We start from the raw sequence: 24,965 nt of genomic DNA, 5'->3' as shown, positions 1-24,965 counted from the left end.
AAGTCTGAAGAGGACCGCGTAGAGCTTGAGTAAATGGACGACCGGCCGTAGGGAGCTAACTCCCACCTGCTCATTGGAGTCAGATTTCCCTAGGTCAAAATTCTAACCCCGTGCTAAAGTGAAAGGGAGTGCAACCAGAGATAAAATATCCCACTCAAAGATCTTTCAGATCTCCCGGCGACAGGTTAGGCGCTCCGCCAAGAAAGGAGATTATGAAGTGGGGACCAACTCGCTGTGCTTCCGGCCTTCCCTCCGCCCATCGCTCTCTGCCCCGGAAGTCTCTAGGGGAGAGAGGTTAAAATGCTCCTCCCCTCCGCGGCCGAGCTCTCCGAGCATGCGTGTTGGGACGCGAGCGCCGCCTCGTCACAGTCCTTCCGCTCGGTGCTCACTGTTTCCTGAACCCTGTGGCCGTGCGGACGTTGGATCCCCTCTTGAGGCTCCAATTGCTTCAGGTCCTGGGGTTATCGAAAAAAAAAAAACTCTTTAGAAAACACGTTAGAGTACGTTAGGTCCCACTTGACAATGATCCCTTTCCGCTATAAACCAGTGAGGGCAGCTGGCAAAAAACTGAAAGAAAAACCCTTCTCTCCAAGCAGAGCCTGGGTTCTGCACGCTCAGCGCCCGCTCCCACTGCAGATACATTCGCACCCACAGAGGGAAAACACCTCTAACTTTATCATACAGATAATCCAAACTAGGACGAGAAACTCAGGAATTGGTAGTGAAAAGAAACGGGGAATCCGAGGGAGGAAACAAAAACCTGACCGACCGAGGCAATGCAAAGTTCAGGTAACTGAAAGCTGCTTTTGTGGCCCCACGCCAGGCTACGGCAGCATTGACTCCTCACTCTGTAAAGCAAAGCAAAGGCTTCCGAAAGCAGTCCGTCGCCGCTGAACCAGAGTCTCTTAAGCTTAGACAAAAGGAACTTGGCTTTTGCAGCTGTCTTAAGGAATCCGTGTCAGAATCCACCTAGGTGTCTCAGGCTGTTTGCTTTTTCAGCAAGAATCCTTTCCAGAATCTAATCATCCTTAAATAAATCTTGCCTTGACTGTGCCTTGCCCCCAAATGAGCTACAGTACTTTAATTTGTACCTACTAAAACTTTTATTGTATTTAGATTCTGTAGACCACCCTGTGATACTCAATTCAGTGGGGACAGATGTTCCATAAATATTAGAATGCTCTCCATAAAAGGCTGTATGCTTCTCAAGAATGTACCTGTAATAACTTTTTTTTCCCTACTTAGTAGCTAGCTGAATAATTATTTATTTACTTAAAAAACACACATTGGCATATACTGTGTACTCCGCTGGACTGTGGGAATACAAAGATACAAGAAAGTTCAGCCTCTGGCATTCTGTGTGGAATGGAGAAAGAGATGTGTATCAGCCGTAATGTGAGGTGACAAGAGAGATGTATAAAATAAGAAAAAATTATTGCAGCTCTTTGGAAACTACCTCTTTCTGCTAAGAAACTAGATACTGATCAGCGATCCTTTCTCACTTCATTTCTCTTAGCATGCTTACAGAAGCCCTCATAGTTTTCTCAAAGTTATTTAAACCTTATTTTCCCAAGTTTGCACAGATACCCACTGAGATCTAGAATACACTTACTATGAAGAAAAGAGTCACAGAGGTGAAAAGAGAAAAACCTATATGCTTTGGAGGATATTCCAGTAGTGCTTTTAAATTAGCCTTCTATTGGTGGACATTCTGAAGGGCATCATTTTCCCTTGACCCAAACAAGAATATAAACCCAGAAAGCAAATCCAATCTCGGCCATCTTTGCAGTAGACACTGGTGCAGACTGACAACCCCTTTCTGGCTGTTCATGTCTACCATCGCCTAGATTACTCTTTCCTGGGATTGATTTGGGTTTGAGATTGGGAATGGGAGTGGTAAAGCGGGTTTATCTGTTTTCTATCTGATTTGATTTTTGGCCAGTGAGCCTAACCTGATTTAGACAACAGGAGCTCCTCATAGAATCTATCCTAGCTCATTTACAGATCTCTAAAGGCCAGTTTGTGACCTTAAGACCTTTGTACCAGCTAAGAATACAGTGTTTCTCTATCTTTCCTGCCTCCTCACTGTAAGGTCCTCAAGGACCTCATAGAAGGATAGCAGGACTCTAATGTTACTGTGTATTATGGCCAGATCCTATTAAATAACACATCTCTATATCTAATGCAGGTACAACTTCTACACTCTTTATAATTTTGTAATACTTGGAGTCTCTCAGAATATACATTCTTAGCATAGTCTTTCTTTAAAACACTTTTAGTGTGAAAATACTGCCAGTATTTCCTTGATCACTGTGGCTATTCTCTCCACCTTTCTCAGCCATCTTATGGTTCAGTAACAAAAATGATACACCGTATTTTAGACCTGGAAAATCTTTTTAGGGGTGCCTTCATGGCTTAGTAGGTTAAATGTCCAACTCTTGATTTTGGCTCAGGTTATGATCTCACAGTTCATGAGTTCAAGACCTGCATTAGGCTCTGTGCTGACAGTGCAGAGTCTCCCTAGGTTTCTCTCCGTCTCTCTATCTCTGCCTGTCCTCTGCTCACAAGCTCTCTCTCAAGAATAAGTAAATAATTTTTTTAACTTTAAGAAAAAGGAAAATATTTTTAAATAAGAACAGTAAATAATTTTCATTATCCCTCATTGTGGTAAATATTTCCTGAATAGTTTAGAATGAATGTGCTACAGAAGAAAGAAGTACATTAACACAGAATCGTTATCACATATAAATACAAAATAAAGAATTTGGCTCAGCATTTCTCAATTCCTGAAAAATACTTTTAATTGTAATTAATTGCCCTATCCAGGTGTTTCCATGGTGTTCATGAGAAATGGAACCTATATTTGAACTAAGATTTATTTGACTACAAAATTCTTTCCGTTCCTCCACATTGGCTACAACTAGAATAAACTCTAAAATGAAACTTTAATAAATCAAATCGATTCTTTATCAATATGTTAATTGCAGTCAAGAACTTCAAAGTACCAACTTTTCCTTATAACATTTTGATAAGGAGATAACAGGTGATGTCCAGGGTATTGCATGAGATGTAGGAATTCTGCCTTACATAGCCTTAAATACCTTTTAAATATTATAAAGCTGAATTGAAACTGAATTCTTCAACCCGTTATGACTTGGTTTTTCATTGTTTTGCCTTTTGTAAAAATAAAAATCAAATAATGGCTATAAATCACTTAGCATGTATGATACACCTGAATGTATTCATCAGTGTTATGAAAGGTCACACTGTAAAAGTGGTATGCATTCTAGTTAAAATGGTAAAAAATGTTATTTATATAATAAGTTGAAGCTTACAAAGTATATTTTATGTTCAGTATTTTGTTTATATAAACTACAGCCTTTTGAGGGGGGAGAGCACAAGCAGGGGAGAGGTAGAGGAAGGGGTAGGGGGGACAGAAGATCCAGAACCAGGCCTGTATTGACAGGCTGATAACAGTGAGTCCAATGTGGGGCTTAAAGTCATGAACAGCAAGATCATGACCTGAGCCAAAGTTAGACACTCAACTGACTGAGCCACCCAGTTTCCCCTGAACTGCAGACTTAATATGATTCTGAAATTACAGAATTTCATGAAATGTGTTTAAAAAATGACAGCATGTTATCAGTGATCACCTGATTTTTTTTCACTTACATTTACTGAGCACCTACTATGTGCTTGCACTGTGTGAAGCACCTTACATAAACAATCCAAGCCATTTCTCATATAACTTGAGTTAGATTCCATTAATATCTCTATTAATATACTGACAGCCATTACATTTCTCACCCAGTATCACATAGTTAATGAATAATGGAGATAGATTTAAAGCCAGTCAGTTTGACTCTAGAGCTGTTTTCATAGCCATTCTGAGGGAAATGTCCCCAACTGTGCTCTGCTATCACACATAATTTTTTTCTCAATTCTTATTTGAGATTAGCTGTGTGTTTGTTTACTCATCTAACAAAGGAAAATCTGGAGGTAGTCTTTCAGTGATATCGTGGCTCCTTCATGGCAGGGATACTGCCATGGATATTCTGTTCTGCTCCATCTCTTGATGTGTGCCTCCCAGTCTGAAATGAGCTGGTGGTCTAAAACTTATTTGCTGGAGTTACAACCATTAAAAGTAGCAGGAAGGAAAAGTAAAAGTATATACCCTTCCTTTTCAAGGAGGCCTCCAAGGAGAAACACAGAAAATATGTGCTTACATTTCATTGGCCCAAACTATGTCAGCAGACACATGTAGCTATAAAAGAGGCTGAGAAATATAGCCTATTTCTGGGTACCAGGCTGTATTACCAAAGAGAAGGGAGTCAATGTAAAAAAGAAACACCTTGGTTTTTTGTACAATCACCCTTTTGAGGAACTTTCCCCTCCTTTGGTGCCCACGGTACCCTATCTTCCAGGTTCTCATTATACTTTCGTGTAAGAGCACCTGCTGTCTCCTCTAATTTTTGTTTTACTCTCATTTTCTTTCTCTCCCATCCTTTTCTCTCTTTCTGCCTTGGTAATGATCCATTCTCAAACCATGTATCCTCTTTGAGATTCATGCATTTCCAAGTGTCTGCTAAACATTGAAATATAAGTGATCCACCATCACTTCAAATATTCTCAATTCTTAGCTCATTTTTTCCTCTGGAAAGCCAGATCATCCTTCTAATCTCTTTTCTGTTCAGAAGAGCAGAATCTTCCCATAATAAACCTTAAAACCTCTTAGATACTTCTCTTTGTGCTCCTAGATCCAAACAAGTGCCAGTTCTATTGTTTCCATCTCTGTGATCTTTCTGAAAACCACCTCTCACTGCATTCTCACTGTCATTTTATTGATACTCTCTCGTATTTGTTTGGTGTATTCCAACATTTCAACTGGAATCCCTTTTCTAACTTCTCTGTTGCAGTTTATCTCACACTCTATAATTAGATTAATCTTCCTAAGTACGATTTTGAGAATGTCACTCTCATGCTCAGAAATGTCCTATTGCTACATATGGTGTAAGCTTGGCATTGGCAAACAAGCCAATCTACCTTTCAATTTGTCTATCTTTCAGTACTCCCCATTCACACAAGTTACATATTCAACAAACCTTGCTTTTTCTATCTCTGTGCTTTTATTCAAGACTTTATTCCTGCCTGGAAAGCCCTTGTTTCACTTCTTACTATGAATGGTAAACTCTAGAGAACATCTCTTTTTTATTACTCATAGCATTTAGATAGCACATTTTTTCCTTTTTTTAAATTTATATCCAAGTTAGTTAACATATACTGCAACAATAATTTCAGAAATAGAATTTACTGAATCATCACTTACGTATAAGACCTAGTGCTCATCCTAACGTGTGTCCTCCTTAATGCCCCTTACCCTTTTAGCCCTTCGCCCCACCCAGCACCTCTCCAGCAACCCTCAGTTTGTTCTCTGTATTTAAGAGTCTGTTATGGTTTGTCTCCCTTGCTGTTTTTTATGATTTTTGCTTCCCTTCCCTTATGTTCATCTGTTTTGTATCTTAAATTCCACATATGAGTGAAATAATATATTTGTTTTTCTCTGAATTACTTTGCTTACCATAATATACTCCAGTTCCATCAACTTCTTGCAAATGGCAAGATTTTATTCTTTTTGATCACCGAGTAATATTCCATTATATATATATAAATGTCGATGGACATTTGGGCTCTTTCCATACTTTGGCTATTGTCGATAATGCTGCTATAAACATTGGGATGCATGTGCTCCTTTGAATCAGCACTCCTGTATCCTTTGGATGAATACCTTGTAGGGTAATTGCTGGGTTGTAGGGTAGTTCTATTTTTAATTTTTTGAAGAATCTCCATACTGGTTTCCAAAGTGGTTGCACCAATTTGCATTCCCATCAGAAGTGCTAAAGGGTTCCTCCTTCTCCACATCTTAGCCAACATCTGTTGTTGCCTGAGTTGTTAATTTTAGCCTTTCTGACAGGTATGAGGTGGTATATCATTGTGGCTTTGATTTGTATTTCCCTGATGATGAGTGATGTTTAGTAGTTTTTCATGTGGCTGTTAGCCATCTGAATATCTTCTTTGGAAAAGTGTCTATTCATGTCTCCTGCCCATCTCTTCACTGGATTATTTGCTTTTGGGGTGTTGAGTTTGTTAAGTTCTTTATAGATTCTGGATACTAAACCTTTATCAGACATGTCATTTGCAAATATCTTCTCCCATTCCATCAGTTGTCTTTTAGTTTTTCTGATCATTTCCTTCACTGTGCAGAAGTTTTTTATCTTGATGAGGTCCAGTAGTTCATTTTTGCTTTGTTTCCCTTTCCTCAGGAGACATGTCAAGTAATAAATTGCTGTGGCTCAAGTAAAAGAGGTTGTTGCCTGTTTTCTTCTCTAGGAATTTGATGGCTTCCTGTCTTATGTTTAGGTCTTTCATCCATTTGATTTTATTTTTGTGTATGGTATAAGAAACTGGTTCAGGTTCATTCTTCTGTATTTTGCTGCCCAGTTTTCCCAACACTATTTGATGAAATGACTGTCTTTTTTCCATTGGATATTCTTTCCTGCTTTGTCAAAGATTAGTTAGCCATATGCTGTGCAGACAGTGCAGAGCCTGCTTGGGATTCTCTGTCTCTGTCTCTCTGTCTCTGTCTCTGTCTCTCTCTCTCTCTCTCTCTCTCTCTCCCCTGCTTGCATGCTCTCACTCTCTATATCTCTCTCAACAAAAATAAGATAAATATTTTTTTAAAACCAGACATGTATACCAGATGAAAATCATAGCTAAGTTTCATCTAACCTAAAAAATGATAATTCCAATATTACTTACAAAATATCATATTATAAAGATAGAACTTCTCATTTTACTTCATGATACCTGTATAACTTTTATATCAAAAGACAATCAAGAGGCTACCAAAAAACAATAATACAAATAATATCTATAGTATATATACAAAAATTTTTAGTGAAATAATAGCAAATAGAGGCACCTGGCTGCATCAGTTAGTTAAGCATCTGATTCTTGATTTCAGCTTACGTTGTGATCTCACTATTCATGAGTTTGAGCCCAAGTCAGGCCCTGCACTGACAGTACAAAGCCTGCTTGGGATTCTCTCTGCCCCTCTACACCTTCATCAGAATAAATAAGTAAACTTAAAAAATATAATAGCAAATAGAATCTAGCATTGTTTTAAAAAGATAACATAATAAGACCAAATAGGTAAATTCTATGATTGCATGGATGGCTCCATTTCAGAAACACAATTCTCTACATTAGCAAATTATCAGTGAAATTAATGTATGCTCATATCAATAGATGCAGAAAAGGCATTTGACAAAAATTAAAGGACAATTTTTAATAAAAATTCTACATGTAATGGAACTTGAAGGATATTATTCAAATATAATAAAGAATACTTAAAAATTAGAAAATACTATATTACACAGCAAAACACTAGAACTATTCCAGTTGAAATTAAAAAAACATGCTTCTATCAAAATTATTATTTAATAATGAATACAATAAAATAAAGTAAAATAACATATTAAACAAAATACGAGTCATAAAATTCTTTTTGTGCCAAAGTAAAATAACATATTAAACAAAAACGAGTCATAAAATTCTTTTTGTGCCGAAGTCCAGCTCCAGCAGGTCACGGGTTCCTCTGAAGGATGGACAGTGTTGGTGAGAGAGAGAGTGAGAGAGCCTCGAATTTCTTTCTGATCACCAGGCAGGCATCTCTGCCCTGTCTTATTCTCTAGCTTTATTTATGGTGTAACATACAAGGAGCAGAAACAGCTATAAATGATTTCTCATAGATAAATTTTACAGTTTTCCAGGACATGGGTTCTGCAGAAGTTACAATTCTAGTAGTAATGATTGTCATAAAAAAAAAAAAAAAAACTTAGCTACAGGCACTGATGCTATTATATGGGAAGGGCAGGTATATTTTACAAAACCTCAGGTATAGTGCTAAGGAAATGACCTTTAACCAAGAGGGAAATAGCATTGTTTAGTAAAGTTCAGGTTTTTATGAGTAAGGGTCATTAGGCTGTTTATAGCTCTAAGAGAAAGTTTCCCAGAAAAACAGGATTCTCAGGAGACAGAATGCTTGCTCTCACAGTCCCAAAGACGATTGATACATTTTATAGCAGTAGTGACTTTTGCAAAGGTGTCCAGGCCCAGAAAGTAGTCGGTTTCAGTTTATTGCTCAGCTAGAAGGAAAATTATATGTTGCTTGCCTTAGTTGCATTAGGGTGTATCTAGTTTACTCATCTTTTCCCTGACCAGGTGCAGTCATGCCTCAGGGATGGGGCAGGGGGACAGGCCGCTCCTGACACTAATCAGCAAAGCACTCCAAGATTTGGTACCCAAGCAGAAATGAAAGTTGCAAGAGGGTAGATTCTGGTAACTGTGTGGGGGCAAGAGACCATGCAAACTTGCTGTACCCTCACCAGGAATTTTCACTCAGCTGGTGAGTTCAGACAGCTCCCAACATTTTTGCCTTTGAGATGTGATCAGATAACAAAATGACACGGGAAAATGTACTAAAATTACCTTAGAATTAATGAGAGAAATAAGTAAAGTGACTGGATTCAACTTAAATATATAAAACCAGTAGTTTTTAAATCTATATTAATAAGTAACTAAAAAGAAATTTGGAAAAAAAATCATTTGCAATAATTTAAAAAATTATATACATAGATTTATGCAATGGGAAAGGCATAGAACCTAAATAGAGAAGATTTAAACAAATGGAAAGACACCAAAGTTAAATGGGAAGGCAATGCCAGTTGTGCCCAAATTAATATATAATCTTGTACAATTTTAATTAGAATTCCAGTTTAATTTTTTTCATATAATAAATGTGGCTGAATAGAGACTGATTAAAAAAAAAAGAATGGTGAAGAACAATTCCTTCACCAAATGTTAGAAAATATAGTAGCTATAATCTACTGTAATCAAATCAGTGTCCTATTGGCCTAAAAACAAACAGATCCAAAGAACTGAAGAAAAATTCCAGAAATGTTTTCCAATATATGTAGCCATTTAATATAAGACAAATGTATTTTGAGAAAAGAATGAACTCCTTCATAAATTCTGTTGACACACTGACTACCCAATTTAAAAGACACTACAATTTACCCCTATTTTGCACATTTAAAAAAATAATTTTCATTTGGAAAATACAGGGAAGATTTTCATAGCCCCAGTGCTAGGAGGCACACAAATTTATGAAGCATTCCATATTTTGGGGCATTAAGGAGGACACTAATTGTGATGAGCACTGGGTGTTATATGTAAGTGACAAATCACTAAATACTACTCCTGAAACCAATACTACATTATATGCTATATGTTAACTAACTTGAATTTAAATAAAATCTTAGAAGAAAAAAATAAAAATAATAATTTACAGAAGTTTTAAAATGTAAATGTAAAAATGGAACATTAAAATTAATGTGTAGAAATCTAGAAAATTATATATATGGGCAAGGGAGAGCTTAACCCCTAGAGAAAAAACTTAGAGAAAACATAGTCTTTATATGAATATCGAAATTTAAAAGAAATGTGAGGAAATGCATATCAGAGTGAAATGAAATATCACCTTCTTGATCACCAGAATGGCAAAGATTTAAAAGACCAATAAAACATTTTCTGGGAAGGTGCAAGAAAATATAATTTCACAATGGATAAATGTGAACTATCCCTTTTTTGTAAAGGTATCTGTGAATATACCATAGCTATCCCATAAAACATAAATACTACATCATAAAATGAGATACATACATACTTTTATCCATATATTTAAACCAATTTTATACTGTATAAAAAGTCAACAACAATAAAAAAATGAAATACCTATTAATGAGGGGAATGACTAGTCATGTCAACATAAAATACTATGCAGACATTTTAAAAATTGAATTAAAGTTATTGCAGTTAGTTGGCCTGATTTCCATGAGGTATTGTTGAGAAGAACAAGATTCAGACAAATGTGAGACATCATTTTTCTAAAACCAAGAAACCCTCAAAAACCACTATACATGTTAAATGTATATGTGCATATATATTTATGTATATGATTAAGCATGGAGTAAATATGAAAGGATGCATATTTGGACATTAATAGTTTAGCCTAAGTTGGGGAGAAAATGTGGGCCAAATAGGGGAAGAGTTAGGAAAGAATAAATAATTATCACATTTATTAACTTTTTATAAGAGAAATGCTTCAGGTTTATTTAATAAAATATAATGTGTGAAACTTCGGTTGAAAGAGACAAAATGAGGGGGAGTGAACAGGGAGAACTGTGAAATGTTTATATTGTTTTAATGCCATGAGTGAGGTAAAACAAGAACATGGTGAAAGGTAGGTCAGGTTATAGTTCCAGTAATAGTTGCAACATACACACGTACACCCATTTGGGCTCATTTGGGAAATATGTATCTTCCCATATGATTCAAATGATACCTTGATGAGAAAAACCAAATGCCAAATGAGGTAAACAGTAATTGGAGGCAGAGCCATATGTGGTCTTCTGAGGTCCATAATGGGGGAAGATGTGGAGAAATAGTTGGAGAGGTTCTACCACAAAAGTGTAAGGTCATGAAGAAAATTAAGTTATGGAAAAATGGGTTAAATGAAGTTTGCACACTGAGGAGTTTCTCAGGAAGGGACAGATAACATGTTTCTATTACTAACTTTGACCAAAATCAGTCTGCATAATAAATCACCTGACTGAAAAGCAGTGGCAACTGCTCATTCTTCTGTTTCTCTGGAAATTGGATTTGAGATCCAGACAGATGCTGCAATCTGATCTTTATTTTGCTTTCCCTGCCCTTATCGTGGGTTCCTCTGTGTTGGGTCCTCCTATAATGGATTGTTCCAGTTAACAATTTACTGATCATATGTTTTAATGGTGAGAAAAATAAGGCACACATATACCAAATGCAGTATTTTTGTTTAAAAAAGTATGAATGACATGGTAAGGTATTTAACTTTTTCTTCTAATAAAGTAAAATGAAGACTAAATGAAAACTCTTTTAAACTATGATGTATGCTTTTTAAAGATTGGAAATCAGTAAACTTGACACTTCTCATCATTTAAATTGATTACATTAAAATGGAAACTACATGGTAGTGAGGTACAAATCTCATGTGGTTCAACTTATAAATTGTTGCTAAAAAATTTAAGAATGTAATTACATGGCATTTTTAAAAACCTCCTGTCTTGCATAATAGTCCCAAGGAGCTTACAATAGTTTTAGAAGATTCTCCATTGTTAGAATTTATTTCAGCATTGTATAGGGTTTTACTAAATATATGGATCTGTATTCTTCTTTTATATACGTAGACCACATTAAATTGATTTCCAGATCTTATTCATTAAGTTTTCTGATTAAATCTCATGCTCTAAAAACAATTACTTTGAATATTATTCAGCCTTAAAAAGGAAGGAAACCTTGTCACATGCTTATGACACAGATGAAACTTGAGGACGTTATGCTAAGTGAAATAAGCCAATCACAAAAAGACCAATAGAAATACCACGTATATAAGGCATCTGAAGTAGTCAAACTCATAGAAACAGAAAGAAGAATGGTGGTTGCCAGGAGCTGGTGGAGAAGGAAATGGGGAGTTGCTTAATGGATATAGAGGTCCATTTGGAAAGTTGAAAAATCTCTGGAAATATCTTGCACAACAACATTTATACCCTTAACACTACTGAACTGTACACTTAAAAATAAGATGGTAAATTTTAAGTGTTTTTTTTTACCATGATTAAAAATAAAAAATAAGGTAATGATCTTAAGTCACACAGTGCTTGTGAAATCTCAAATGTGTTTGATGAAATATACTTTTTTCTCATGGTTGTAATACAAAGGATTTGTTGATAACATGTCTTTACCTGGGTAAAGGAAAATTCTACTAAAGCCCAGTAAATAAGGTAACAAGTAATTATTAATTCCCTGTTATAAACAAGATACTAAGAGGTCTTCTACACATTTTTATAGATATGTAGATGATACAGATATGGATACAGATCTAGATATAGTAGTTGGGGCAAGTACTAAAAATGTAAATTAAGTGGCAATTCAAGATACAAAGAATGTCAAGAAAATAATGGAAGTCACAAGATGGTGCATGATCAGTAGTTTAATGAAGGTTACTAGAAAAAAGAAATCTTTAGCCTAACGGAACAGGCTGAATAACTAACATAGGCAATGTGCATGGGTCCCACGTATATAGTAGATAGTTGAAGACATTTTTCCTAATATATTTATAGTTACAAGGAACTGATATGTCATGTTTTATACAACTATTTAATAAGGTATCTGAATTTACCTTTCTTTGCTTGCACCAAAGACAATTATATAAAAATTCTATGAAAATTAAGTCTCCAAAAGTAATCCAATAATTCCAAGCTCACACAAACCCAAACCTGGGTAAATGTGATTCCAAAGTTTTTTGTCAAATTAATTTCAGCTACCAGGACATTAAAATATAATGTCATTCATTTTTGCTGCCTTCTCCCTCACATTTCCCCCCATTTATTCTAATACAACCCAGGTCACCTTTTCCCCTCTTATCAACACAGAAGCACACAAACCTGTACACATCTCTGCTTATGCGAGTTCTCAGGATAGAGCCTGAGGTGGCAACATATCAGGAAAAGTAAAGAATGAGAGAAGAATCTTAAAGCCGCATTCTTGAAGGTTGTCTCTTTCAACCCCAACTACCAAGAATCTCATTATCTAGTGGTCTTTTAGTCAGATTCTTCTTATTCCTACTCTCCACTAAAACACACACTTCACAGAAAATGTTATAATAGGTGTAGTAAACAAATCTTGGGAAATTTTTAGAATGACCACACCAATTCCTGGGTATTTTCTAGAATTCTTTCCTGTGCCTAGAATATACTCTTCCAGTAACACGTGTCCTAACTTTATTTTCATTTTTTTACTGATATTTTTATCTGTAATACTTAGGGGATGGAAAAATAGATTTCTAGACTCATTTTTTAATCTGTAATATTTAAGATTCTAGGGGCACCTGAGTGGCCCAGTCAGCTGAGTGTCCAACTTTGGCTCCGGTCATGATCTAGCAGTCCTACATCGGGCTCTGTGCTGACAGCTAGCTCAGAACCTAGAGCCTGTTTCCAATTCTGTGTCTCCTTCTCTCTCTGCCCCTCCCCTGTTCATGCTCTGTCTCTCTCTGTCTCAAAAATAAATAAACCAAAAAAAATTTATTTATGTTTAAGATTCTGGAAACAAAAAAATTTTTTAAACAAGTTTTTTTCAAAAAGGGCACTAGATGGCACAATTCTACCAATTTATGCTAATAAAGTCATTCATCCTCTTATTCACAAATAAAATAATTTAGTTTTATAAATAGTTACATGTAAATAATTTAATAGGAAACCTATGTGACAATAAAGGTAAAAGTTCTTGACAGTATAATGTTTTCAATTTACCGTGTTTTATGGCCTTATTTATGAACACTGCAAGCAGAATTCCATCATTGGATGAATAATTTAAGTCTCCCAGAGAGAATACCTATAGGGAAATACATCAAAAACCTATGGATGTTAAACATTCACATCTATCAAATGTACATTTTTATAATATTGTTAATATATAATAAAACACTATAATATAGTAAAGTGGATTGATGATTCCATTGATGTTGAATGCTTAAAATCAGATGCTAGTGAATGTTTCTTACTTCACTGTTTGCTCATTATATCCCGTTAGGAACCTTGTTTCTTCATGCTTAAAAGTGAATAAATTCATCCAGAAACAATAGAAAATAATTAAGGTCTACTCAATTTAGTAGCCAGTTGACCTTTTATTTGCTACAAGTACCATATTTACAGCAAAAGTCCCAGATCTATATAATGTTTTCACTATCGCTTCATTTTCTGAAATTATTTACATTTCACAAAGTTTATCAGCTCTTGAACCACATCTTGACATTCAGGACATCACATCAGCCAAATAAACAGAATGTACACTTTACCTGGATGATCTCCCAACCCTGGTTCAGGCTCTTGGAGAATTCTTGCCTAGTTACATCGTGTATACTTCCACCAGATGGTACAATCACCTGTGGTAAATCCTTATTTAAGAGACTCTAATAGGAATATGTCTCTACTTACTCCTGCCTAGTGAGAAAATTCTCTTCTTTAAAGGAAAGTCATCATCATGGACAAAAGAAACAGCTTCTGGAGGATCACATGAAAAGAGGAGTATGAAAAATGACATTTACATTGTTATCTAGACTGGTCTATAATAAATATTAATAGAGCAAATATATCAGATTGCCCTGACGTTTCACCAGGTAGAGTGGTATGGCGGATGGGCTGAGGGAATGAGAGAACAAAAAGTTAGGTGATTACTAGAGAGGAGCTCTTGAAGCAGTACTCGAGACTCTTGCAAGTTAATGATTCCATGAATAGCTCATCAATGGTAATGAGAAGTGGACAATGATTTCTTATAGGAAGTTTTTCCCAGACATCAAAAGTGACTTACCCTATAACAGCTGAACAAATACCAGCAGATTTGCCAAATTCTACTATATGTTTTACATAAGGACATGAAAGAAATTCCAAATTTGTAACCATAACACTGTTGCCAACCATCAGCCCAACAAGTTAATCACCTGTCTTTTTTTAAGATAGTTTACTGTGATAGGATAGGAAAGACAGATTCTGTTCTTTTTATTCTTAAATGCTAAGTCTCTCTTCAAAAAGTCTTTTTTTTTCTCCTCCCTTAAAATAATGTTTAACTTGGGGTGCCTGGGTGGCTCAGTCGGCTAAGCCTCCGACTTCGGCTCAGGTCAGATCTCACGTTCATGGGTTCGAGCCCCATGTCAGGCTCTGTGCTGGCAGCTAGCTCAGAGCCTGGAGCCTGTTTCTGATTCTGTGTCTCCTTCTCTCTCTGACCCTCCCCCTCTCATGCTCTGTCTCTCTCTGCATCAAAAATAAATAAAATATTTTAAAAAGAAGAAAGAAAAACTAAAAAAATAATAATAATGTTTAACTGATACCCTAGCCAATGTGTACTAAGCACTGTGATAAATAAGGAGGAAAATAGAGTAGTGATAGGATATACTGTTCTTTGTAAGAAATATATATACATAGAGTAGGGAGAATATATGAGCCCATTTAGCACTTCTCAAGAGAAGCATTATAATGTGAGTACATAGTGGACATTGTTGTTTATTCCCCAACATATCCATTCCACTGCAGAAAACTATCTGAGTAAATTATGGTAATTCATTCCCTTTGACAATGCTTAGTTCAGAAAAGGGCTTATGACCCAACTATGGCTATTGTAGGCATAATTCTAAAATGGGTACTTAAAGATGTCTCACCCTAATCCCTGAAGCCTATGAATATGGTGAGATGTCACTTTCATTCTTGTGTTCTGTTCTTTGGCACAGTTGGTCTTAAGAAAGAGAAATTATCTGGGCAGGCCTAAGATCTAATCACACAAGCTCTAAAAAGCAGAGAGGTTCTTCAGATGATGGCAAAAAAAAAAAAAAAAAGTCAAGAGATGGGGCTTCTGGGTGGCTGAGTCAGTTGAACATCCAGCTTTGGTTCAGGTCATGATCTCACAGTTTGTAAATTCGAGCCCCATGTCGGCTCTGTGCTGACAGCTCAGAGCCTGGAGCCTGCTTCAGATTCTGTGTCACCCTCTCTCTCTGCCCCTTTCCTGCCTGTGCTTTTTCTCTCTCAAAAATAAATAAACATTAAAAAAATTTTAAGTCAGAGATTCAAAACATGAGGATAGAATAGAACCACTTGATGAGGAATGCAGACAGCCCCAAATTACTCAGATCTACCTTAGCTAATAGCCAGCAAGGAAATGAGGACCTTGGTCTTATTACCACAGGGAACTGGATTTTGTGAACAATCTGAATGAGCTTCGAAGTGAATTTTTCCTCAACTCCTCCAGAAAGGAGTCCAGCACACCCTACATGTGGACCTTAGCCTTGTGAGTTTCTAAACAGAGATCCCAGTAGAGCCCACCCAGACTTCTATCCTATAGAACTATGAGGTAACAAATGAATGTTGCTATAAGCTACTTAAGTTTCTGGCCATTTGTTATGACAGCAATAAAAAATTAATCCAGTGGCCAAAGAGTTGTAAAATATAGTCTGCTAGTGATTCTGAGGAAATAGTATTTCTACAAAAGAGCCACAGGACAAAATGATGTCTCTTCTTTTTTCAAATGTTACCATGTCCAGACCTAATGGGTAGAACTGACTTGTGGATATATAGAATTATGTTGAAATTCCTAAGACTAAATTACCCTTAAAAATCACAGAATGTACTTGGTAGTAACATATAGGACATGAGCATATTAGAAAAATAGAGTGAACCTATGTCCTCATGCTACTGAAGAGACGAACCTTGGAGCTCACCCTACCTGAGGAATAACTGATAAGTGAGATAATCTCTTTGTTGTTTAAGCCAGTTTGAGGGAGTATTTCTGTTAGGGACAAAAATATTTTAACTGATAGACTTATTGATATAAAACTTATATCCAGAGACCCAGTGTTAAGTATAAGAACCCTGGACATTGAAATGAGAAACAAGATAACATATATCCAGCTGTAGTTTTGTATTTATTTAATTTCTCATACTTTTATGAAAGTATTTAACTTTCTTCCCTTTTTAATTCATATATCTAATGAAATAGAAAACATTGAAAAGAGAAGATTATATGGTAGACATTTCTGTGATGACATGAAAAATTTATACCTAATATCAACACAGCTTGTTAAGAAATTTCAAGTTTGGGGGGGTGCCTGGGTGGCTCAGTCTGTTGAATGACTGACTTTGGCTCAGGTCATGATCTCACAATTGATGAGTTCAAGCCTCTGCACTGACAGTGCAGAGCCTGCTTGGGATTCTGTCTCCCCTCTCTCTCTGCCCCTCTGCCACTCATGCTTTCTCTCTCTCAAAACAAATAAACCTAAAAAAAAAGGAAAAGAAATCAATGGTCCCCCAACATAAGACAAATAAGAGATTAATAGTGTCTGAATATAGGAAGAACCCTCAGAAGCATCTAAGGTTAAAGACCTGTAGCAAAAGAGGAGGAGCCTGTGAAGGAAAATTTAAAAAATGGTTAGGCATATGTGATTAGAATCAGAATAAATAATGTCAGGAAAGCCAAAAGCATAGAGGATGGAGCTTTGAGAACTGTTTGCCCAATAATCAGAAGTAGAAGAGAGATTTAGTAAGAAAAACATTGAAATGGATTCACTGAATGGAGTTTTTAGTGCATTATTTCAGTAAAAATAGTCTCAGTCATGGGGTGAAGAAGGTGGGGAATAAGTAGAAGCCAGATTGCTGTGAGTTGAGCAGTGGGAGGGACACTTCATCTCCTGAGACTGGAGGGAAGGAAATAAGGATGAATACAGATGTTTCTCACAATGGAAATATGCAAATTAAGGCACATGGAAATAATACAACAGCAGGGTACCTAAGCTCAAGTGAAGTAATTACAAGGAGGAACAATCCTCAGGAGATTTCCTAAAACACCATCTCACACAATCAGGATAGTTATTGTTGTTCAGAATATGATACCAACCTCAATGCAGCTATAAGTAAAACATTAATTTACTTTCTGCAATTATCAGCACAGAATGCTAGTGGGGGTGGTCTCTAAAGAATTTGGATAGGAGTTAAACAAGATTGTCTTCAAAGAATAAAACTATGTACTTACATATAATTCATTTATAGGTAAAATCACCTGAAAGACAAAATTCTTGCCAAGTGAAGCCTGCAAGATTTGATGCAACTTATTGAATATATTAACATAGCTAATGAAAGAATGTATCCAAGAAAAGGGAAGGAAGTACTGATTGACTATGAAAGGAATGAAAAAGAGAGTCACTCAGACAAAGCCACCCCAATATAGAGATGAATATGTTTGTCCTGCTGGCAGGGCTATTCCTGGTGGGAGGACCAATAGAGAAAATGTATGTGCAAATATTATTATAATTCAACCTATAGATAGAGTACCATGGGAATTAAGAGGAAAAGGAAATGACTTCTAATTGATTGGTGACATATGGGCACTGAGGCAGGGAGGAATGAAACAAATGTTATCAGGTATATGGAAGAATTTGCTTTTGTTCTATAATTTTTTCATTTCTGTGTTTTGTTTTCTCAGCCAAGTTACCGTGTTCTTTCTGGTCAGGTACTCACAGAAATATACAATCAAAAAATAATAATAAAATTTAATTTAATTTAATTTAATTTAAAAAGCTACTTCTGATTTCCAGAGCAGGCTTACAAAGTATGCACAGCTACTTATTGGTTGACACCTTGAGTGTGATAAGACCATGATAAGAAGTAGCAAGTAATTAAGCCAAAGTTATGCAACCCATGAGATCAAAGACCTAGCACAAAGGTAGGACAGGACAGGACAATCTTCATGTACCAAATATTTGTTGAGGACCTGCTGAATGCTAGGTCTTGATCTGGGCAATACAGAAACAGAGACATAAGAACACATAATCCTTAGTGTCAAGGACATGCCAGTCTAGTGCAGAGGTAGGTGAATTACAGCCCCTCTTCATACTCAGTCCACTGCCTCTTTTTATAAATAAAGTTTTATTGTCTCAGTCACACATTTATTTTCATATTATTGATGAATGTTTTCCAGCTACAACAGCAGAGCTGGATAGTTGCAAAAAGAAGCCATATAGCCTTCAAAAGAATAAATATATATTACAGTTTTTCTAAATTATTTGAAATAAGTTGCAGACATCATGCACCTTAACCCCTAAATGCTTCAGTATATATTTACTAACAAGAGAACTCACTCACATAACCATAATAAAATGATCAAAATCAGGAAATTTAACCTTGAACAATACTATTTAAATTGTAATTTTACCAGTTATTCTTATGTTCTTATTTCATTTATAGCAACAAAAAAAAAAATCTGGTGTAGGATCCTGGGTTACACTTTACATTTAGTGTTTATGTTTCTTTTGTCTCTCCTTGAATCTAAAATAATTCATTAGTTGGGGCACGCGGGTACCTCAGTCAGTTAAACATCCAGCTTTAGCTCAGGTCATGGTCTCACGGCTTGCAGGTCCAAGCCCTGCATTGGGCTTTGTGCTGACAGCTCAGAGCCTGGAGCCTGCTTTGGTTTCTGTGTGTCCATCTCTCTCTGCCACTCCCCTTCTCTCTCTCTCTCTCTCTCTCTCTCTCTCTCTCTCTCTCTCTGTCTCTCAAAAATAAATATATATTAAAAGAATATTTTAAATAAATCATTCATTTTTCATGATGCTGGTATTTTTTGAAGAGTACAGACCAGTTTTATGTCCTCACTTTAGGTACATCTAATGATTAGATTCAAGATATGCATTTTTGGCAGGAATATTATGAATGTGATACTGTGTTCTTATCAGTATTTCACATCACAAGGCACATAATGTTGATTTTTCTCACTGTTGGTGACATTAACTTTTTTAATGTTTATTTATTTATTTTTGAGACCTAGAGCACAAACTGGAGAGGGGCAGAGAGAGAGACAGAAGGAGACACAGAATCTGAAGCAGGCTCCAGGCTCTGAGCTGTCAGCACACAGCCCTATGAGGGGCTCAAACTCAAGAACTGGGAGATCATGACCTGAGAAAAGGACGGACACTTAACTGACTGAGCCGCCCAGGTGCCTGATAATGTTAACTTTGATTGCTCAGTTAAGGTGATGTTTGCCAAGTTTCTCCATTATAAAAATATTAGTTTTCTTTTTGTAATTAATTAGTAATTTGTGATTAGATACTTTGAGACCATGTAGATATCCTATTCTTTATCAATGGGATAGTTTTAATACCCATTGGTGATTCATACCTGAATCAGTTGTCACCTAAATAATAGATTTTTTACTTTCCCTTGGAGAAAAACAAGTCAAAAAGGCATTGGGCAGACTCCTTAAAGTCAGCATCATCCGACTCTGACAGACAGTTGAACTAAAAACTTCAGGTACCTTTTAGACCAAAAATAAGAATTAAGTTGGAGATTTTAAAGGAAGCAAACACTTCAAATGCGTTAGAACCTGCTGATATAGCTATCACAGCCATTGATGAGAGGAAGCCCACAGACTAGTTTAGAATAATTCATTAAATAGTTCTGCTCTACCTGAAAGGAAAACTTACATGTATATCCCTGACTTGTGGATTTCTCAGTCAAATCACAGAAAACAGAAAGAAATGTTAGGACCAAACATTTAACTTAAGATGCTTTTTGCTTAAACTTTATCAAAAACAAAGTGACACAGCTACAGAGCCAACATGAATTTAACCCAGATTTGAGGTGCTCAAAAAGAAAAGGAGGATGTTGTAAGTGAGGGAAAATCTTTTCTTCTACCTATCTTAGTTTTTCTAGCTAGGGTCCTGCAAATTAGACTAACCAAAGACAGATTAACTAGAGAAAAACAAACAGAAGGTTGTTAACATGTGCATTGTGCATATACACAGGGGAACACTCAACTCACTGATGAGTAAAACCCAAATAATTGGTTGGAGCTTGAGTTTAAATACTGACCAAGAAAAAGGGGGTTGGGGCATTTAAGAAGGGGAGGTAAGTTATGTGAAACTGACTAAGAAAAGTATGGTAAATAGGGATGGTTGGGTGAGATTTGTTATGCAGATTTAAATTGGTACCTTCTCAATTGGCCAATTGTTAAAGGTCCTCCTTCCTCTTACTTGTAGGAGAGACTTGAGGACATCTCTAGAAATAACAATTTCTATAGCATGGTATGTTAACTAACTAGAATTAAAATAAAAACTTTTAAAAAAAGAAAGAAACTTCCTTTATAAATGTAATTTTACATTTACAATAAGAAAACTTGTGTCCTGTTTTTAGGGTTTTTCCTGCATCTGCTAGTTTTCAATGGCCTTTAGTTCAAAATAATCTATGTGCCAAAGAGGTATATTTTTGTGGTGGCATATTTGGGTACTCCTCAATATCTATAAGGGACTAGGAATTCAACTGGTTCTTGCAGTACTGGGAACCAGAATCCATCTCAAGCTGCCAGAACCTAGTTTTGCAAATAGAGTTGGATATTCTTTACTCTTTCCCTCCATGAGATGTATAGCAAAGAACACACCTATAGGGCTTCTTCAAGTCATACCCAGTATACTCGGCAAAGCATGATGCTGGAAAACTACAAAGAATTGACACAAATGAGAAGACCTTGAGAAATTTTAGGGGTAAATATTATTCAAAATTTTTTTCAATTTGTTTTTATTGTAAAATACATACAGTGTAAAATTTACCATCTTACTCGTTTTTAAGTATACAGGTCAGTGGTGTTAGATACATTCATGTTTGTTGTGCAACCATCACCAGTATCTATCTCTGTAACTCTTTTATTTCGTAAATCTGAAATTCTATACCCATTTAAAAAACAACAACAACTCTTCATTTGCCTTTTCTCCTAGCCCCTAGATATCACCATTCTACTTTCTGTAGAGTGGCTTTGACTACTCTAAGTATCTCATGTAAGTGAAATCATATAATACTGTCTTTTTGTGACTGGCCTATTTTATTTAGTATAATGTCCTCAAGGTCAACCCATGTTGTAGCATGTATCAGAATCTCCTCACTTTTTAAGGCTGAATAATATTTAATTGTCTACGTATACAACATATTGCTTATCCATCCATCAGTTGATGGACACATGGGTTGCTTCCACATTTTAACTCATGAATTATGCTGCATCATACATGGGTATACAAATAACTCTTTGAGATTCATCTTCCAATTCTTTTGGATATATACCTAGAAGTAGAATTGCTGGATCATACCGTACTTCTGTTTTTAACATTTTGAGAAACCATCATACTATTTCCATAGCAGTTATCCCATTCTGGACTTCTACAAATAATGCACCAGGGTTCCAATTTCTTCAAATCTTCACAGCCATCATAATGGGTACGAGATGGGATTTCATTACAGTTTTAATTTGCATTTCCCTAGTGATTGATTATGTTGAGCATCTTTTTATATGCTTATTGTCCATTTGTAATCTTTCTTGGAGAGATGTCTATTCAAATTCTTTGGTGATTTTTAGTTGTGTTGTTTGGTTTGCTATTTACTGAGTTTCAGGAGTTCTCAATGTGGTCTGGATATTAATCCTTTATCTGATACGTGATTTCTAAATATTTTCTCCCATTTTGTAGGTCGCCTTTTTTACTCTGTTAATATTGTCTTTTTGATGCACATTTTTTTTAATTTTACAAAGTTCAATTTGTCTAGTTTTTCTTTTATTATTTGTGATTTTGGTGTCATATCCAAGAAATCACTGACAAATCCAATACTGTGAAGCTTTTGCTTTGTTTTCTTCTAAGAGTTTTTTAGTTTTTGGCTTTACATTTAGATCTTTGATCCATTTTCAATTAAATTTTGAATATGGTGTTAGGTAAAGGTCCAACTTCATTCTTTTGCATAGGGTATACAGTTTTACCAGCACCATTTGTTGGAAAGATTGTCCTTCCATTGAATGGTCTTGGCACCCTTGTCAAGAATCATTGAAACATATTTGAGAAGGTTTATTTCTGGGCTATCTATTTCATTGATAATTATGTCTGTCTTTATGCCAGTACTATGCTGCTTGGATTACTGTTACTTTATAATAAGTTTTGAAGTGAAGAAATGTGAGTCCTCTAGCTTTGTTCTCTTTTTTCAAGATTGTTTTGGCTACTTGGGATCTATTGAGATTCCATATAAGTTTTAGGCTGGGTTTTTTTATTTCTGCAAAAAATATTGCTGGGATGTTGATAGGGATTGCATTGAATCTATAAATTTCTTTGGGCAGTATCTACATCTTAACAAAATAAGTCCTCCAATCCATGAACATAGGATGTGTTTCCATTTACTTATGTCTCCTTAATTTTTTTTTAACAATGTTTCATAGTTGTCATTGTACAAATACTTTGTGTTCTTGGTTAAGTTAATTCCTAAATGTTTTATTCTTTTTGGTATTATTATAAATGAAAATGCTTCATAATTTCCTTTTCAGATTATTCATAGTTAATGTATAAAAATCCATCTTATTTTTATGTGTTGATATTGTATCCTGCTACTTTGTTGTATTAGTTCTAACAATTTTTTTTTGTAGAATCTTTAGAGTTCTCCACATATAAGATCATATCATCTGCAAACAGAGATAATTTTACTTCTTCCTTTTCAGTTTGGAAGGCTTTTATTACTTTTTCTTGCCTAATTTCTCCGGTTAAAATTTTGATGCAATTACTCATAGTTTTAAAGAAAGTTTTGTAACTTCATAAATTCTTCATTGCTTATTATAAGCTTTAAGTTTTTTTGTTTTGTTTTGTTTTGTTCTTCACACCATTAGTTAATCAAGTAATCTTAAGAGCTGGAGGCAGTGCTAGGGAATAAAAAAGGTAAAGTATTCAGATAATCATTTATAGCCATCAATCAAAGGACACCCTCACATGTGCTCAGGAGAGCTCAAATAAGCATGAGTTTTTCTGCATTGATCATTTTGACTACACCCATAACATCAACTCATAATATAGTATAAAGAAGTTTTATATTTAAAAACAATTTATAGAATGAGAATTAACAGTCACAGAGTTGATAATCTATGACTTGGCACTATATAATCTTTAGAAGAATCATATATGGTTTTTATTTACAGAAGAGAAAACTAAAGCTCAAAAAGATTGATGATACATGTGTGATTTATGAGTTACAGGGCTAAGATAAAAGCCCAGGTCTGAATCTAGAATCCTTACACAGTGCTACAGTGCTTATGTATTACTTTTATACTTGCAAGTATTTGTTTAGAACAACAAAAGAAAAGGAAATGACTGAGGTCAAAATAATTTATAGAGTGATTTTAAAATGCTTTTTGCACATCTTTCAAATTTGAGTTTTGGTTGTAAGAATGGTTCATGAAAAGAAATTGTTCTATACACCACTGCAATAGTACTAATAGCTATTAAATACTAATAGTTATGTCTAGTTATTATTGCTGTAGTAAACCCAGTAGCTTCTCTAACAGAGAAGAAATTCATTTGAGTGAATTCCCAAACACTATAGAGACATCAAACTCAGAGTAACTACACAGATATAAAAACTAAAGAATACAAAAATTAAAATAAGACATGTGCTATGGTCATGGGATTGTGTATAATTTTACTTTCTCTTAACAAATAAAAATCACTACCACGTGCCATAGGCAGCCAGGCACACAGACCAGGGTGGCCTTGTTGCCCTGGAGGAGGGCCCTTCTCCCTCAGCTCGTGGGACCTTCACTGCCTAAGCTCTGAGTTTACTCCCAGTCCCAACAAAGAGTGCTGGGATGCAGCATCAAGCCAGGTCTCGGGATTCTGACCTCCAAAAATATCCTGTCATGACTAGACAGAATTCCCAGGGAAACATTTCAAACCTTCAATCTGTTCACTTTTATGTCCTCAAAAATAAATCACTGTTGGAACAAAAGCTAAGAGAATTAAGACAAGAAACACAATAATGGAACCAAGAGTTCTGGGCAAACCAGAATTTGACATTTTGTAAGGAAAAAAGAAGAATTTGTTTACTCAAGACTGAAAGTTAAAGGCCTGGAACTGAGAGACAGATCAGGTCAAAAAGTAACATTTGACCAGAAAAAATGGCTGACTTTTACAAGGAATTTTTAAGTAAAAATTGTCATAAGCACATGTATTATAACAGGGGGGCAGCTGTCACTGTGTGCCTCAGCCAGATGCAGGAGGGGGTGCTGAGCTGTACAGCACCTGTGAGGTACTCTTACCCAAAACATGGAGTGAAATCTAGTGAAACCTCCAAACTCAATACCAGTTCAAAGGGAAAAGAGACTGGTAGAAACATAATTTTGCCATCACCTTCTTCATGAGAAAAGGGGTCCTGGAGAGGGTTTGGAATAAGCTTACACCAAAAGAAAAGAAGACCAGCACTTAG

General features: G+C 35.7%; 1 non-coding gene and 1 pseudogene across 1 annotated transcript; both read left to right on the top strand.

Annotated features, from left to right (window-relative positions):
* The first annotated feature begins 334 nt into the window (after positions 1–334).
* On the top strand, positions 335–24,965 carry LOC115301566 (annotated as a pseudogene).
* LOC115303605 lies at positions 9,141–9,244 on the top strand. The gene has a single exon (XR_003914146.1). It is a non-coding gene; the product is annotated as a U6 spliceosomal RNA (small nuclear RNA).

The sequence above is a fragment of the Suricata suricatta genome, chromosome 1, assembly GCF_006229205.1.
Source record: "Suricata suricatta isolate VVHF042 chromosome 1, meerkat_22Aug2017_6uvM2_HiC, whole genome shotgun sequence".
Lineage (NCBI taxonomy): Eukaryota > Metazoa > Chordata > Mammalia > Carnivora > Herpestidae > Suricata > Suricata suricatta.
This window is presented reverse-complemented; position numbering and strand designations above follow the sequence as displayed.